The following is a 13,801-nucleotide window of genomic DNA, read 5'->3' as shown; positions in this document are numbered from 1 at the left end:
ATGGTATTTACTCAAAACTAAAAGGAACAATGCCAAACACTTTCACTGTAACGAACCTGCATATGCTTACCCACTGTTTAAAACGCATAAATTAAATAACTCAGAAGTTTTAAATACAAACATTTTTGAAATACCAACTCGACTAGTACAATCTGCAGGTAACATAACCACTTCAAGAGTTACAAGCTTTTTAGAAATGTTATTTAAACCAATAAGTATTAAATTTTGTAAATATGATGTAAATGAATACAGTAAAGACAGCAAAAGTTATTTAGAAGATTTAGATTTATGGAAAAAAAGTCTACCACAAAATTATTTGAATACAGAAAAAATATTTTTAGTCGCTGCAGATGTACAAGGCTTATACCCTAACATAAGTCGAGAATTAGTTAAAATTAGTTTGGCAAATGCAATCGAAAAGTGCACAAACTATTCAAAACAAGTAAATAAAACTTTAGTCGATCTTACAATGTTTTGTTTAGAAAATGTAGTAGTGCAATACGGAACATCATTCTATTCGCAAGTAAACGGAATTGTTACCGGAGATAACAATTCTGTTTCAATTGCCAATATTGCGCTACATCATATAATATTACAAGTTAAAACAACTTTAAAAACATCAATACTTTTCAAGCGCTATATCGATGACATTATCTTTTTTACCCAAGCAAAAACAACCACAGATTATATCAAAGACAAATTTAAATTTGTGTTTCAAAAGTATGATTTAAAACTTGTAACAGCATGCGCTGTTCTTTCTACCTTTTCTCTCAAAAAATGCTTAAGTTGAGTAAAACGCGAGTTTCTAGTCAGTCTAGTTTTACCTTTGTACTGATAGTATATCGTTTGAAAAGATTGTGTTCGCCTCGTACTTCTTGTACGAAGGCGACTGCTTTTTATATTAACTTGTGAATTGGAATAGCTTATTTGTATATTTTGTTATCATGTATCGCAGTTTATATTCATTTTAATACATTTTGTGTTTCTAGACTCGATTTCTTATATACAATTAGTTAAGCATTCTAACAATCTAACTATTTAATTAAACTAAGCTTAAAAGATAGTCTAAGTTTAGTTCGCAATTCATTAAGTCGACTTAGCTAAATAACTTAGCTAAGTCATATCTAAACATTTAAATAACATCACCTATAATACTTATAACGCGCACGGAGTCAGATAATAACCAGCATTGCGCGTATAAGTAACATTATAAGTAAATTGGGATAGTTAAATGGTGAACCCTAGTTGTGTAACACGTACCTTATTTAAGTCCGTAACTTCTTTTTATTTTCTACTTTTCGTAGTGGTGACCCAAAATTAGTTTAAAACTTTATTAAGACTTTAAACAAAATCTACTAGTATCATGGATATACTTTATTTTAGGCTTAATAGATGCCAACTTTATAGGGACTGGGAGGAATTTAAACAAGACAAATATAAAACATTAATAACAGAGTTTTCCTCGTTTGATTCACCCGAACGAAATCTTCACAAGAATTACGCGAATTAGAAGCCGAAAGAGCCGAACTCGATCGAAGAGAAGCTGCTAGAGAATCAAAACGCAATCGCGCTGTCGCCATACCAAATTATGACGTCACGAGTACTTCGTCAAGTAATGCAACAAAAATATCTATTAAGAACCAAAGTTCTGAGCAACCACGGCCAGAATCACCAAGGCCAGAGTCAACGACCAAAGCCAAAGATCAGAGTCATGCCAACCAGCACCAAAACGGGCAGTCCCAACGGTCAAGGCAACCGCAGCCAGAATCAACAGAGCCAGAGTCAAAGGTCAGAGCCACTGAAGCCAGAACCAAGGTAAGAGCCACCGAAACCAGAACCTCCAAGACCAGAGCCAAGGATCAGAGCCATCATAGCCAATACCACATCGGGCAGTCCCAACAACCTGGGCAACCGCAGCCAGAACAGTTAAGGCCAACGGCCGATATAGAGGCTTACAAAGAGCCGTCTCCACCCGTGAGTACACAAGCATTACTTGCACCATCAGATAAGGATGCAGAAACAGAGCCAATCATAAAAGGAAGCACAGCAGCGACTACAAACTTTTCTTCCAGCGTTAATACGTCCAGCAAAGAAGCAAACGCACGAAAGTTGCCCCATTCTCTAAACAAAAGCACAGCAGCGACGGCACAAAACGGCAATACCAAAATAAATGTTAAAACTAATCGCGAATTCTTAACAAAAAAAAAAACATCTTACTCTGAACGCAAAACGAATGCGAATAAGAAAAAACCTTTAAAAATTAGCTTAAAGCAGATTTTTAAAACAAACCACGATTTAATTCGGCTTATTTTTCACAAATGGCGATTTAAAATCGAAAATTCTTTAAACACTATCGCACGCATTTTTAAAACTAATCGAAAATTATTTTGGTTCATTTTCCATCGATGTCGCTTTAAAAATTTTAATATAAAAAATTCTTTAAACACTATCGCACGCATTTTTAAAACTAATCGAGAATTATTTTGGTTCATTTTTCACCGATGGCGTTTTAAACATATCAAAATCGAAATACTCGTCAGAAACCGTTGCAAAACTTTGAGTTTTTGTTCAGACGCTATTTTTCACCGCTGGAAAATTAAACTAAGATGTTATTGAAACTTTACGGTTAATTAACTCTTACAGCAAAACGTTAAGACCACCAAAAGAGTAATGAACTTTTAAACGCAAAGTTAAGGCCACCAAAAGAGTAATTTATTTTATTCAATTATGGTAGACAACTAGTCTAAGAAGCTTTCTGAACAAAGCTTACGACGAAATCGAGTCATAAGAAATTGAAGGAGTATTTTTAAAGTTTATTCTTTAACTTAAAATTTTATTTTGAGCTCTTACTGATATAAAAAATTGCCTTAATTTGTTAAGCTTTATTTCAATTTGTTTTTCAACAACAATTTTATGTTCAAACTTGAACTATAAATCTACAGATGTACTATAGTAACCTTAGTGATTGATGTTAAGAAGGTTTATTGCCTTGTTTTTTGTTGTTATACACTTCAGCTTACTTTTAAAAACACAATTTTAATAAGGTCATTTGAGCTATTAAATATCTTATTCAACATTTAAACGCTAACAACAACTTTGTTTTTAACTTTCTTAGAATATTAAAGTTTTATAAATTCGATTAAAGTTCAAGAGCTATATATTTTTACGAAAACAAGTTTAAGTTTTTGAAATAAATACAATTGTTTGTTTTGTCAACTAACTCATGTTGAATGTGAAATGTTTTTAATATATTAAAAGTTTATATAACGAATAATTAGTTTAAACTGAAGCTATAAATGTTTTTTAAGTTTCTTATAAACATACTTAAAAGTACTTGAAAATACTTGAAATAATACTTTCTTTATATTTTTGCTTAAACTTTTTTTGAACTTCGCACGAAAACGGCTCGAGAAATCGAAAGTCGTCAACAAGTCGGCGAAGGTGACAAAGAGATCTGATCCACCATCAGCAAAGCGACCGAGTTGAGTACAGATGAGGAGACCGAGAATGCACGAATAGCGTCTACGGGAAACAACGACTCGCGAGCACTACTGGCGAATAAAATTCTAAAAATTCTTTCAGTTTTTTTCATATTTGTAAATTGTTAAATTTAATTCTGCGCGTCATTTACGAAACTTAAAGCATTTACAAAGAAAAATAATAGTTTTTCACAAATAACAAGAGAAGTCGACGATAGTCGACGGTCATATTTCATTTATGCTTCTATATTAGAAGTTTTTTTAATGATTTTTACAAATTCAAAAATAATTAAAGACCATATTTTCTTAGAGGTAAGTGTGAACTCCAAAATAGCAGGTTTAACAGCATGCACTGTTCTTTCTACCTTTTTTCTCAAAAAATGCTTAAGTTGAGTAAAACGCGAGTTTCTAGTCCGTCTAGTTTTACCTTTGTACTGATAGTATATCGTTTGAAAAGATTGTGTTCGCCTCGTACTTCTTGTACGAAGGCGACTGCTTTTTATATTAACTTGTGAATTGGAATAGCTTATTTGTATATTTTGTTATCATGTATCGCAGTTTATATTCATTTTAATACATTTTGTGTTTCTAGACTCGATTTCTTATATACAATTAGTTAAGCATTCTAACAATCTAACTATTTAATTAAACTAAGCTTAAAAGATAGTCTAAGTTTAGTTCGCAATTCATTAAGTCGACTTAGCTAAATAACTTAGCTAAGTCATATCTAAACATTTAAATAACATTACCGATAATACTTATAACGCGCACGGAGTCAAATAATAACCAGCATTGCGCGTATAAGTAACATTATAAGTAAATCGGGATAGTTAAAAACTTATTTTTAGAGAAATTTCTCACCAAAGTAAAAACAAAGAGTTGGAGTTTTTAGATGTCAATCACATCATAGATGAAGAAGAAAAAGGTGGGTTTTATGTAAGAAATTACATAAAGCCTACCGCTATCAATAGGGTTTACATCAATCGAAGATCTTATCATCCTCGCTCAATTTACAAATCTATTGTATTTAGCGAATCTATAAGATTAAGAAGATTGTGTGAACGGGATTGTGACTATTTAGAAGCTTTGAAACTATTAAAAGATAAGTGCATAAAATCATACTTTTGCGAGGGTTTAGTTGTAGAGATGCTGGAAAAAACAGAAAAATGGAAAGATCGGTTCAGACCACCAACAAAAAGAACGAAGGAAAGTAACAAAAACATAAGCATTTGGACGACAATCTTTCCAAACTTGCTTAAATTAACAGAAAGAGAAAAACAACTGAATCAAAACGTGATGATAACATACAAACGACCGCAGACTATTGCAACTTTACTAACTAACTACAAAAAATTAGCTCATGAATTTAATAATGAAGAAGGAATTTCATCCCCTTGTGGTAAATGTTTGCTTTGCAAAGATACAATGGTAAAGAAAACAAGCTTAGTAAAGTTAAAAAACAGAAAAACGATAAAATTGAAAAAAAACTTAAATTGCAAAAATTTTGGATATATGCGGCGAAATGTAATGAATGCAAAGAGTTCTATGTCGGCCAGACAATCAGGTCCTTTTCGCAAAGATGGTGCTCTCACAGACACATCTGGAAGAGTACAACCACAGATGATGTTAGTGATAGAGCAGCACTTAAAATACATTACGCCAAAAAACACAAAACATCAAAAAAAGATTTAAAAGAAGCTTTTTCAATTATCTTTGTAGACACCACTAAAAATTATTCAGACTTAGATTTTTTAGAAAGTAAATGGATCAATAAACTCGAAGCAACAATAAATATAAACAAAACTATATTACCACTTTACAGATAATTGACTAGGTTACTATTATTTAACATGTTTTTATATTTATAAAGTTTTTTGGTTATACATTTCTAAATAACTTAACAAGTTAATGTTATACGCCTTACTACTTTTATCGACATGTTTATTATGATTATTTACTCTATTTGTTTTTGATTTTTTAACTTCAACCAACATTAAGCTCAATTACTATTTTTATTAATATTTGTATTTATTTATTTTGATTTTTCATTTTAAAGTATTATAAAACATTAAATCAAACACATCAAAGTTTAACAATTTAATTTCTTTTAGTCCTTTGTCTTTGATTTGATTTTATTTCATATTTTTTTATTTTATTTCATTTAGTTTTTGCGAGTTTAAACTAGAGATACTAATAAGATTTACTATTTGAAAAAATAATTCAAAAGACAGACTTTTAAAACAAAGTTTACCTTAAAACTTGATTTATACTTACGTAATAATATCCTTTTTTAAACTTTTATATGCAAGAAAGTTTTGAATTAATCAGTTCTAATTGTCTACTGAAGAAGATTTTGAAAGTACTTTAGGCAATATAACGTTTACTAATAAATTTGTAGATTTTTTTGTTAAATAAAAAAAACTTTTTTATTTAAAACTTATTTTCAAAATAAAACTGAAAATTATTTAAAATAATGCTGAAAAATTCCTGTATGTTTAATTACACTTTGATAATGGTGCCCACCTAAAGTTTATCATAACTGGGGATTGTAATAAATGCAATTTCTTTTTCTAATTTTGTTAATGTTTTTAGTATTAAATTGTTTGTAGGTTAGATTATATTTAAAATTACTTTTGTTTAATGCATTTTGGTATAAGCCTTAGATGTTATTAAAAACTTCTTCATTTTTAGATAGTTTGCATAATCTTTTTTCAATCACTTTTGGTATATTGTTAGTATATTTTTAGGATGGTTGGAATTGTTGTTGATGTAGCTAGTTTTGGAATTAGGTTTACGGTAGGGACTGTAGGTGTTTAGGGATAGGTCCAAGGAGACGTCAAGAAATTCTGTGCTACTGTTGCCTATATCAATCGTAATTTCAAAGCCTATTCAAGACATTTAATTATAAGGGACTTTTTAATTTTTTCAAGGGTGGTTCCAGAGGATTGTTTTATAATTGCAAGACCATCATCTCTATATAAGCCTATATTTGATGGACCTGTGATTGGGGATATTACGCTTAGGATGTATAAGCCTATTAAATCGCAGACCTCGGTACCCTGGAATGAACCCATAGCTATACCAAAGTTATTGTTATTTGTTTTTTTGGTCCAGATTCTGTTGTCATAAAATATAATGGTTTAGCAAGTGTGCATGAGGGTGTCTATTTCTTGTTTGTTGAAGGTTGTGTATTTTTCTGCAAATTTATATATTTCTGCAAATAATGTAAAAGTTGTAATGTAGTGAAAAAAAAAATTGCTCAAAAATTTTTTGGTTCAATTACCTGGATATGCAAAACAACCTCTTGGTCATCAAGTTACATACCCAAACTTAATCAAAATTATAATGAGCTAAAAATGAAAAAGAAGAAAAATCTAAACTCAAAAACAAAAATCTCTATAAAAAATCAGACTATTAAACTTTACAACATTAAATATTAAAAAAAAAAATAATAAAATAAATATCAAAAAAAGTTGAAGAATTTTTATACACACTTATATCTAACATTATATGCACATAAAATATATATCTAACTTTAAGTTAAGAGGTTAAGTTTTAATCTGAAATTTTTAAATTTAAAATTAATCAATAATATGCAAATAAATTAACCTTTTATATGATTTTAAAAAGAGTAAAGAAAATAATAATAAAAATGTTTGAATTTTTTTTTTAAGTCTGTTTAAGAATTTTGACTCTACTACCAACTTAATTTAACTTATCAAAAAATAAGTTACAGTAAATTAAAGCTATAACATAAAAAAAAAAATAAAGCTGCAATATTCAAAAAAAAAAAAAAAGCTGAATCAATAAAAAAATTGCTTAAACTAAAGAAAAAATATAAAATAAATATATCCTTTTAATTCAAACTATCATTTTTTTACAAACTTGAATAAATGTCTAAATATATGAGTTTAACTATGCTAAAATAATAATGTAAACAACCACAAAATACACTGAAAATAATTAATAAGTATATTCTTAAAAAAAAATATAAAGAAGATAAAAAACACTAATAATCATAAGATAAGTCAACCTATTACTAGTTTAAAATTTTATCATTGATTTCAGCTCATGATTTAAACTTTTAACTTTCTTTGTTTTCTGGCGAAAATATATTTAGAGACTAATAATTTTTTTTACACTTATAATATGTAGACTATGAAATGTAATTGTTTATTAATACACTAACAAACTACAAACAGAAAAAAAATATTACAACTTTTTACAAACTAGACTGGACCAATGCTATTGAAACCCGGTTAATTAACCCCTATTCAAAAAAACAAAAAAAAATAAATACCTACTCAGATAAAAAATGAATACTAATCTACCATTTAGTAAAAATAAATAAAAATTTTCTCTTTATCTTATGTAAACTCTACTGAATTAGTTGATCATTTAATAAGTTATCCTTCAGTTCAACCTGGAACCTTCCAATATGGCTTTGGTCTTTAACTTAATAGGTAGGTCTGTCCAAAGTTTACTATCCTGATAAGCTAGTAATTTATGACCATTACTGCTTTAAAATCTTGGTAAAAAAAGTTTTTTTTGAGCACCTTGTTGAATTGCTATGTACATGATTTATATTTCTAAAGTAACACTTAAAATTTACTGGTAATAAATTATGTACAAATTTGAACATAAGAACTCCCAACTCATATTTAAATAAGCTTTTGAATTTTTTTTTTGTCACTTTCAAATTTTTTACACTTAGTTGTACTGTTTATAGTGAATGCACCTGAGTGCTTTATTTAAGAGTACAATGATTTCATTAATTTTTCTTTTATCTGTTCTGCCCCAGCATTTTTTAAAAATCTCAGGGAATTTTTTTTCTAGATCCAGAATGAGATTTAGTTAATCCAATTTCAACATTTTGTTCAAAAAAGTTGACTAAATTTATTTTTTGAGTGCTATTTATTTTTATTTATTTTTGAGTGATTTTTATAGCCTTGCGGGAAGTTCTTCAGTATTCTTAAAATTAACATTGTAATTTTTAATAAATAATAATTTTTTTTAGGATTTGAAAAAAACTCAGGGAAAATCAGGGAAGTTTAAGGTTACTCAGGTAAGTTTCTGGTCACTCAGGGAAATTTTTTTGACTCAAAGAGTGGCAACCCTGTTTTTAACTATTTGGATATTTACTTTCATCATATGCTTGGTTAATCAATTCACTTAAAACTTTAGAGATAGGACTATTGATTTTTTTAAGAATTTTAACTGATATATTATCATGACCATTGGCCTTGTTTGAGTTAAGTTTTTTATAGTGTTAAATAATAAAGAATGCAATCTGTTATAAACATTAAGATAAGCTTTGAAAACTTATCAACTGTGTAGTGATCCTGTCCTGACTATTTGAATAAATTTATTAATAAGGAATTGGTTAAAGTTGATAAATGTTTGTGGTCTGATAGTTTTTTAAAATAAGTATTCAAAAATAAAATTTTAGTTTTTCAATAAAGTTTCAAAAAAACAAATTTAGGGCCACTAAATGCTACCCCAGTCTGTTTTTAGTTTTAGTCATATTTTGACATTTACATTTGAAAAAAACGCAAACTTAAGGAAAGTTGCTCAAAATTGTTGCTAAATATTTAAAAATTTAGCTACACATTAGAGTTTCAACACTTGTGTTTGGTTTTGACTAGTTTTTGTAATTGTTATGGTGATGTTTATTGTGAATATGACTTTTATAAACTGTAAGTTGTTTGTTAATGTTATACTGTGAAGTAAAATAATTGGTAAATAACAAAATGTAAATTTATTTTGTTCTTTTATTTCAAATATATACCTTATTGTAATTTTTTAATAATCAAAAAAAAATCAATTTTTTATTAATATTATTTGAAAATTACTATTATTCTCTGATAGAAATTGAGTTAGAACTAATGTAAAAATTTAGAAGTATAAGTTAATTATATTAGATGTATTTAAAAACTGTTATGAGCAAAATTATTTCAATTTATAATTAAGATACTACTAAATATTTTTTGCATTTGTGTCAACCACTAGGTTTTAATCTTGCAGTTCATCTCAGAGAGTTTTAAAGCTGTCATTAGGGCCCCTTTGTCATCAGACCACAAGTCCTGGACAAGATGTTAAGAGGTATTTGTGGTGTGAGACTCGATAACCAAAAGGTTCTTTGTGCACCAGGTCCGAAGACCAAACTTTTTAAGCATTTTTTATCCTTTATTCACAAAAAAAAAATCACCAAAACTTTTGTAACACTATTGCAGGTCAGTTGTGACTATTTTAGAAATAGTTTTTGTAATAGGTCAAATTCTGGTAATTACCTAGCATGATGTCGCACTAATATCGAGCTATAATTGTATTATAATGAAGTCTATTTTAACTATTGTTTAAGGCTAGAAATTGATGCTTTATAAATACATAAATAGAATTGAACTTATTCATCTTTAATAATATAACTTAAATATTTAATTGCTTCTTTTTTACAATATAAGGTTAACCAAACAATAAAATACTTAAGGGCTAAAGGGGGTAAATCACTTTTTTCACAATTTGGTCTTATTTTATAGAGTTTTAACTAAGTCACAAGATGCTTTTTACTGATTTTAAAAACTCAAAATAGTTTTTGAGATATAGCAGGTCAAAGTTGTAGGCAACAATAGGTTCCTTATGGGAGACACAAACTAAAATGAAAAAAAAAAGACTATTTGATTAAAAATCATCTTATCCTACGTTTTTTGAGATAAATACCTCAAACTTTCAGGGTATGTTCCTTGCAATATTTAAAAAATTGAGTCAGAAGGAATTAAAAAAAAATAAGTAAACAAAAAACTTTTATTTTTATTTAAATTAAAAAAAAATCATTGTGACTGATTTTTAAAAATATTGCAAGGAACATATCCTGAAAGTTTGAGATATTTATCTCAAAAAGCGTAGAAGATAGATTTCTAGTGATATCTAGTTATTTGCTGTTTTAGTTTGCGTCTCCCATAACAAACCTATTGCAGTCTCCAACTTAGACTGGCTATATCTCAAAAGTTACTTTTAGTCTTAAAAATCTGTAAAAGGCAACTTGTACCTTTATTAAATCTCAATAAAATAAGACTTAACTGTTATATAGGTGTTTTAACCCCCTTCTGCCCTTAATAATTATTAAAACATTGTAAAATAAAAGCGATTGAGTATTTAAATTCTATTAGTTTAATATACATAAATTTAATTTAGTTTATGAATTTATATAGCTTGTTTAATACAAAGTATCTTTTTAGACTAAACATATTAAAGCTTAGAACATTGATTTTTAGCTTAAATTTATGATTAAAAAAGATATCGGATGTAATATAATATCAGCTTGATATTGGTAAAACATCATCCAATCAATCAAACTTTGTTACATTACATAAAATATATTGGTAATATTTCATGAATGGTAATGATTTTGGACTAATATCCAGCTGAAATTAGCCTCCCCCCTTTGGCCTTAAGTGATAAATGCTGTTTCAATCTCAAAATCTTTTCAAAGAAGAATTTCTAGTTACATATTCAATTTTTCAAATTTATACTCAAATTATTTCTATACCAGTCATAAATATAAAACAAAAGTTTACATATTAATATATTTTTAAAAGTATTATATCAAATGTAAAAGAATATACAATTTTAACATTATTTATTAAATATTAAATATCATATGTTTTTTAACATATTAAAATTATATTGCATTGCAATTAAGTTATTGTAATAAAACCCAAAATTCCAGTTTATTATACAAAAAGTATAATATTTAATGTACAACAAATATTAAATATAAAGTTTTAATTTGATATACAAATTATATAAATTATACAATTCAAATACGTCAAGATATCATTTTGTAAACAATTTATAAAATCAATAATTACTTATTTTAATTAATAAATATAAATTTAAGTCAAATTTTGTTGATTATAATTTAGTTGCATATGTTTTATGATGTATTGTAAATAAATCATTTTTATATAATGCAGTTTAAATGTGTAGTTTTAATTAAATATACAAATAATATAAAATGATGTTTCTCTAACTATCATTTTGTGAACAATTTTCAAAATCAATACTGCCTTATTTTATTCAATAAATATAAATTCGATGTGAAACCTGAAATTTTAATAAAAATTTGAAAGATAAGCCTTTTATATAATAATTTGAAATATTTTTGTTTTACTAAGTTTATAAGTAGAGATCACATTAAAAAACACTTAAAGTTACCTGAAACATCAACAATAAAATTTTAGATAATATTAACTGTTTTTGTATATGTTATTATGTTTAATGAACTTGAACAGGGTTGCCACTCGGTCAGGAAAAATTTAAAAAAATAACAAAATTTTTAGTCATAAATCATAAAGTCAGGAAAAGTCAGGAAAGTCAGGAAATTTGATAAAATTAAAAAAAAATCAGACTTTTATCAGTTTAAATTTACAAAACTCCTTGTTTTTCAAAGCCTTCAAATGGTAAAAATTAATTAAAAGTCCTTTAAAGTCAGAAAAAAATTCCAAAATTTTCCTAGAAATTTACAAAAATATTTAATTTTATTCCAATGCCTTCATCTGGTATAAATTAACACTATACCAGAGTACCCAGCCTATTGTTGCCTTTATGCATAAGGACATTTTGTGCTTGGTAATTAAATAGCTGTGTATCTTCATGAAAGACGGGGTAGTTTCGAACCTCAGCCTCCTCAAGTTGTTCAAGTTTGAATTGAATGATCAAGCTCTCCTAAAACCTGCCCTTGATCTTGGTTGTGCAGCAACCAATTTTCATTCAAATTTGAGGAAAAAAATCTAGTTGAGGAACAAAAGATCTTAAATTTTAATAAAGAATGTAGAATATTTGTTATAAAAGCCGTTGAAAGTTTCCAGAGCAGAATGGCTATTGGAACTACATTTGTTAAAAATATGTCATGCCTAAATCCTCATAACCTAGACAAATTAGTGAATCACAAATCTGGTTAAGCGTTTTGTCAATATTTTGAACTCCTTAACAAAACAAAAAATGTGCTCCAATACTGAAGGTGATGAGAGCATCGATCAATTTAGAACTTTGATAAATTGCCCAATGAATGTATTAAATTTTAAAAGCTTCAAGCAAAGTCAAGATCGTTTTGACCAGTTTTATTTTGAAACATTGGGAGTTTGTACCAAATTTTTTCTCAGAAAACTGTTGCAATCATTGTTTGTTTTGCACAATGGACAGGCGGAGGTGAAACGAGGGTTTAGTATTAACAAAGCTCTGCTTGAAGATAACATGAAAGAAGAAAGTATTTAATCCAGAAGAAGAATTAAAGATTACATGTATGCTTACAAACTAGAACCATATCAAGTAAACGTCTCGAAAGATATGCAGATGTCGGTAGCCACCGCAAGATCAAGGTATGTTACTTTAGTATACTTTTAATATAGATTTTTGTTTTTAATCAGATATCAAAAATTTCAAAAGAACAAAGGCATGAAGAGATGGAGGATGAGAAGGAATCAGAGGCAGCAAAACTGGACTTAAAAATAAATGAGTGCCAAAAGAAAAGAAATGAAGTCCACAAATTGTGGCTTGATCTAGAGAAAACATTCTCTTCAACAAGTGTAGGGGCAGCAGATGAGAGCGATTTAAATAAAATGAGGCAAATGATTTTAACTGCCAAGAAAATGAAGCAGAATGCAGACCAGATGAAGGAAACCGTATCTTAATTAGATGAAGAGGTTGAAGTGCTAATAAAAAAATGGAGAAAATAAATTTTAGTACATACATTCAAAAAAAACAGTGTTTTATTAAGTTCTTTATTGTTTTAATGTTTTAACTTTAAAAGTTTGTTAATGTTTTAAGATTTTAGTTGTGAAAGTTCGTTGTTAATTCAAGGTTTTAATTGTAAAAGTTCCTTATATGTTATTTGTTTATCTAGATACATTTATACTAGGAAATGCTAAAAAATTGTGTCTTTTTTCAGACAAGCTGTGTTTATAAGGTAATAATACAAGTATTTTGCAGATAGAGCTGTTTATTACAAACATCAATTATACACAGATGGTTTAAGAGATGTATTGGAAGTTTGATGATAGAATTTAGCAAAAAACTGTTGTTTTTAACCTGTATTAAAATTAGATTGAAAGCTTTATATAGTTTCAAGTGATAAATTATGTATTTTAGAATAAGTTTAATTTAAGAGTTTGATTTATAAAAGTCAGGAAAATTTTGGTGAAAAGTCAGGAAAAGTCAGGAAATTTTTCTCAGCTTGATCAGTGGCAACCATGCTTGAATAAAATATAGTTTTGTTAAAACAGAGTGTACCCAAGGCTAATGATTTATATGAGTTGAAATTGTTT

The sequence above is a fragment of the Thalia democratica genome, chromosome 2, assembly GCF_965202585.1.
Source record: "Thalia democratica chromosome 2, ktThaDemo2.hap1.1, whole genome shotgun sequence".
Lineage (NCBI taxonomy): Eukaryota > Metazoa > Chordata > Thaliacea > Salpida > Salpidae > Thalia > Thalia democratica.
Note: the sequence above shows the minus strand (reverse complement) of the source record.